We start from the raw sequence: 6,000 nt of genomic DNA, 5'->3' as shown, positions 1-6,000 counted from the left end.
GGAATGAGACTATGTGATAGTACATGATCAGAATTGAAGAGAGATAAAGGCCAGGTCTGAGACCAAGCCTCCTCTAATACTTGATACACGGTGCTTCTCTCTTAGTACCAGGCCCTGTCTGCCTCTGAGCATAGCCTGTCCCCTAAGATGTTACTTGATGACAGTAAAACATGAAAGCTTCCATTGCTGAAGAAATAGAAAAGAGGGATATTCATCTCTCTGTCTGTCTGACTATCTGTCTATCTGTTTGTCTGTCTATATAGTTTTATTCTTTTGTCATACATTGCATACTGGTATTTCCTTTCCTTCCACTCTTCCCAGTCTATAAAACAACCACTAGAAAAATAAGTCACTTCTACTAGATCACCTTTTCCTCAACAATGATTTTAAAATAGTACAAATATGCAGGCTTCCTATGGCTATTCACCTATCAAGGCTTAAATGGCTTAACAAGCTACAATAAGACTGAGCACAAACCCTCATATCACTGCTAGATGAGACAACCAAGGAGAAGTGAAAGTGGGTCCCAGGCACATGCAAGAGAGTCATAAACAACTACACTTCTCCTGGTGTGAGAACATAAAAAACATCACTTATACTAACTTAAGTTTCATGCAGAGGACCTAGCTTAAAACTGTACCAGAACCTTTAGTCACTGCATTTTCTGTGAAGACTGCTTAGTTGGTTCTGTGTCTAAGTTGCTGTGGTGTCCTCAGTGTTTCACTGCACCTACAAGAAGGATATTTTGTTATAGTCTTTATGTGATTACAATTCCATTTCATCTTCCATTTAAAAATCTGGATTCATATTCTAATGTGGTCCTCAGACTCACAGCATAACAGAATCATATCAGTCAATGTTCAGCCTTTGAGACCAGACTTTAACTGATAAATTCCTGATGGTTCTGATGAACTGTGTTATATTAAACAATAATATCCACGTCTTCCCACGATATACATTAGCATATCAATATAATACTACATGGGCCCAAGAGTTTTTCTCAACTAAACAAAGGAAATCTTCAACACAAACATGCCATTCACATAATATGTCAAGCAGCATTCTAAGAGAAGTAAGAGATATACACTTATAGAAATAATCTCTTATAAACATAACCTGTTTTAAAAAACACAATGGCATGAGCTGAGGCAGGAAAGAGGAGTTGGGACATTGGCATAAATAGAGAGGATTCAGGGAAATAGTAAGGGATAAAATAGAGAATCAAAGAGAGCCAAGAGGGACACATTGGGAGACAAGATAGAAGACAGACCTAGGACATGGGTATAAACAAGCAGGTATATGAACTGAGAAACATTTAGGGAAAGATGCTGAGAGGAGACTAGAAGGAAGAAGCAGACCAGACTGAAAAAGAAGTAACTAATTGAGGAGTAAACATAGAACTGTTTAAACAGGTTAAATAAATTATGAACTCATGAAGGAAGGAGTGAAAGCTTATGGCCTAGGCATTTACTAATAAAGAACTAGTCTCAGAGTTGTCATACCAGGAGCAGGAAATGGTAAAAGAAAACTTGAAATTTAATATTTTTAGAACAGAAATTTGGTACATATTCTGCATTATTCCACATTTACTTTCTGTTTGATTTTGTATAAGCATTTGGATATGTATAAAATAAATTTTATAAGATATTTTGGATTATAGAACACATTTTATAAATACATATGTAAAATTCATATTTCTTTATATTACATTTATAAACATCTAAAATATATTTATTCACTGACAATTTCTTATAGCATATTTTAATACATCCTTTTACATTGACAAACTCCTCTCAGACCCTCCCTTACTCCACACACACTGAGCTTTGTATTCATTCTCCTTATTAAGAAAAGGCAAAAAAAGAAGAAGAAAAAAGAGAAGGGAAAATAATCACCAAAAATCAGAGAGATTAAAAAAGTGTTGGTTAATTATTCCTGAGTGTGAGGACTGACCTGAAATGTAGCTGATATTCCTGTTGTCGTTCCAGTGAAGAAAACTTATTTTAGCTCTCATAAACAGATTTATTATTGGTAGATTTTTAAAATACAGTATTTTTATTAATTCTGTGAGAATGTTGTATATGCATAATGCACTTTGATCAGGTTTGCCTATTACTTGTCACAATTCTTAAGTCCTCTAGATTCACTCCTTATCCCCTCTATTTTTTATAACACACCACATCCAACTTCTGATTTCTATATACACAAAAGTGTATGTGTTCATCCACTGAAGTTTGGATGACATACTAGGCTTTACAATCCTACTTTTTCTTTCTTTTTTTTTTTTTTTTTTTTTTTTTTTTTTTTTTTTTTTTTTTTTTTTTCAAGACAAGGTTTCTCTGAGTAGCCCTGCCTGTCCTGGAACTCACACTGTAGACCAGGCTGGCCTCAAACTCAGAAATCCACCTGCCTCTGCCTCCCAAGTGCTGGGATTAAAGGCATGTGCCACCGCTGCCCAGCAACCCTACTTTTACTTCATAGATACCATAAACTTTCAATAGATCCTCAGTTATGGCCAGGGGAATCTCAGGAACCTCTGTGCCTCATGGTAAAATAATTGAGTGGCCTGAAGTTGTACGGCTTTTATGCAGGCAACCAAGCTATTTTGAGTTCATGTGTGCAGCATCCTGGCATAGATAGCAGATATAGTTTTTTCTGATCCTATCTGATATCTGGCTCTTAATATCCATCCCATTGCCCATGGATTTACCTGAACCTTTGTGTGAAGAGGATGATTCAGATATCCCATTTGTGATGACATTGTCAGGCATAGGTCAGTGAGGGAGTCCTTAGTCCAATGAAGGCCAGATGCCCCAGTATGGGGGAAATTGTGGGTGGGGAGGTGGAGTGGGAAAGTGGGTGGGGGCATATCTTCAAAGATGCAGGAGGAGGGGGGATGGGATGGGGGTTCCTGGGTGGGGGAGCAAATGGGAAAAGGGGATTATATCTGAAATGTAGATAAAATATCCAATAAAAAACAAGAAATGAGTAAAATATTTCATGAGCATAAATTGTTGAGGGTTTACATATTGGTATACACAGATAGATACATAAATACACACATAAATAGATATATAGATCTATTCATAGACCTATTTTTCCCTTTTTTTGATTCTATGAGAAAAAAACCTGATAAATGCTACTCAAAGAGGAAATGTGTTTCATTACACATTATCAAGGGATAACTTGTCACAGTAAGGTAGCATGGTATCATGAGAGGATATACAAAAATCATTCTTGATTCTTGTTGGGGGGCAACTTTTAGCAGAAACCGGCTATCAGCTTTGCAGCCATCTTGAGCCATATACCCTGACATGAGACTTGGATTACAATAACCTACAACAGCTGAGCACACTCTGATAATCTTGGTTTTGATACCTTGAGATTAAAGGTGCGTGAGATTAAAGGTGTGTGAGATTAAAGGTGTGTGACTTAAGAGTATGACTTAGAAGTATAGAGATCAGAGTTAGAGACAAGACCTAAGGGCATGATTAAAGGTGTAACTTAGAGGCATGGCTTAGAAGTGAGACATATAAAAGGCAGAGACAGAACAGATCAGAAATCAGACTATATAGAGAGAATCAGACACATCAGACATTAGGTAGAGTCTGCCCTCACCCTCGCTCTTGCTGAACCCCGACCCACAGAGTGGAGCGGCAACTTGGGCCGGGATACAGTGGCCACCCAAGCGTGGGTTGGCCCAGGCCTCAACATTTTGCCTGGGCTGCGATGTTTTTTGGCCGCCCCAAAGTGGGGCTAGTGTGGACCCCAACATTATTTTGGTGCCCGAACAGGGACTAGTGTGGACCCCAACATTATTTTGGCGCCCAACGTGGGGCTAGTATGGACCCCGACATTATTTTGGCGCCCGAACAGGGACTAGTGCAGTTCCCAACATTATTTTGGTGCCTGAATGTGGGGCAGCAAGAACGAGAGACCCAGTGAAGGACCTTACTGGAAGAAGGATCTGTTGATTGTCGCAGGAATCTGCCGCATTGAGAAAGGTAAGGAAATGGGACAAGAAATTAGTCAACCTGAATCCAACTCTCTGTTTTGGTTTGCTTCGAAAAAGGTAATGAAAATGGGACAAGAAATTAGTCAGCCTGAATTCAACTCTCTGTTTTGGTTTTGATATTTGCTGCTCACATGTGTTAATTTTCTGCTTTTGTTCTTGAATGCTGTCTTTTTTGTTCAAAATAAAAGGAAGCGTAAATTAGAATCCAAAATACAACCAAAGTTTGATGACAATTTGTCAGAGCCAGATTGTGCTGACCAAGAGAAAGAGGAAGTCAAATTTTATGATGCTGAAATGCACTATGTGTCTCCACCTCCAAGTGCTCCCCCAATGGAGATGGTGGTTATAGATCCCATAAGGGAGTTACAGGAAAAAATATCTGTTCTTAAACAACAATAGAGTTATAAAAAGAGTATCAGGACTTAATTAATCAGCTACAAAAATTAAAGACAGGAAAGATGTCTCAAGAGGTAAACTGTGAAAATCCCCTGGCTCCTTGCATTCTTCAATCAGGAATCCAAAGGCAGTCCCTATCACCTAGCTTAAGATTAGCCACAGATCAGCCAGAGGAGGGAAAGGCTGAGGCTTTCCCTGTATCTGAGACTAGAGACAATCAAGGAGTTGCTTGGAGACATCACACAGGTTTTAATTTTCAAATTATTAAGGAATTAAAAAATGCAGTATCTCAATACGGTGCCACTGCTCCTTTTACTCTTGCAATTTTAGAGTCTGCCGCAGAGGAGTGGCTAACTCCTAGTGATTGGAATATGCTAGCGAGAGCAGTTCTTAGTGGTGGAGACTATTTAATTTGGAAATCAGAGTATCATGAGAATTGCAAAGAAACAGCTAGGAGAAATATTCAGGCAGGCAATGGTTGGTCCTTTGATGCCTTCGTAGGAGAAGGGCAATTTGCTTCTAGTGATAACCAGATGCAATATGACTCAGGTTTATTTGCTCAAATTCAAAATGCAGCCATGAAGGCTTGGCATAAACTTCAGGTAAAGGGAGACCCTGTTGCATCTTTAACAACAGTCAGGCAAGGGCCTGATGAGTGATTTTCTGACTTTGTTCATCGATTAATGACAACAGCAGGAAGGATTTTTGGTAATGCAGAGGCAGGTGTAGATTATGTGAAACAACTTGCATATGAAAATGCTAATCCTGCCTGCCAATCGGTCATTAGGCCTTACAGGAAGAAAACAGACCTTACAGGGTATATCAGACTTTGTTCTGACATAGGTCCCTCTTACCAACAGGGCTTAGCTATGGCGGCTGCCATGCAAGGAAAATCAGTAAGAGATTTTTTGGCAAGTAAAGATAGAAAGGCATGTTTTAAATGTTGTAAGCCTGGACACTTTGCAAGAGATTGCAAAGTAGAAAATGAGTTAAGCCAGAGACAGCCCAGAAAACAGCCTGGGCTCTGCCCTTGTTGCAAACATGGAAGGCATTGGGCTAGTGATTGTAGGTCTAAATAAGACGCACAAGGTAATACCCTTTCCCATAATCAGGGAAACGGGAACAGGGGCCAGCTCCAGGCCCCTAACTGACGCAAGCCAAAACAGGCTTATGGAGCAGTCAGTTTTACACCAGCGAACACCAATCCCTTTCTGAACTTAGTCGAGCAACACCAGGAAGTGCAGGACTAGACCTCAGTTCTGTCACCCACATAGTATTAACCCCAGAAATGGGACCTGAGGCCTTACCCACCGAAGTGGCTTTATCAGATTCGCAATCTAATTTGGATCAGGCCATAAAGGCTCATGAGTTACATCACCTTAATTCTAAAACTTTAAAAGGTATGTTTAAAATTACCAGAGAACAAGCTAGACAAATTGTCAAACAATGTCAATCATGTGTTAAACTTTTACCAGTTCCTCATTTGGGTGTAAATCCAAAGGGACTGATACCAAACAGTATCTGGCAAATGGATGTTACTCATTATAATGAATTTGGCAAGCAAAAATATATACATGTATGTGTAGACA

This window comes from Arvicanthis niloticus, chromosome 30, assembly GCF_011762505.2.
Source record: "Arvicanthis niloticus isolate mArvNil1 chromosome 30, mArvNil1.pat.X, whole genome shotgun sequence".
In the NCBI taxonomy this organism is placed as follows: Eukaryota; Metazoa; Chordata; class Mammalia; order Rodentia; family Muridae; genus Arvicanthis; species Arvicanthis niloticus.
This window is presented reverse-complemented; position numbering follows the sequence as displayed.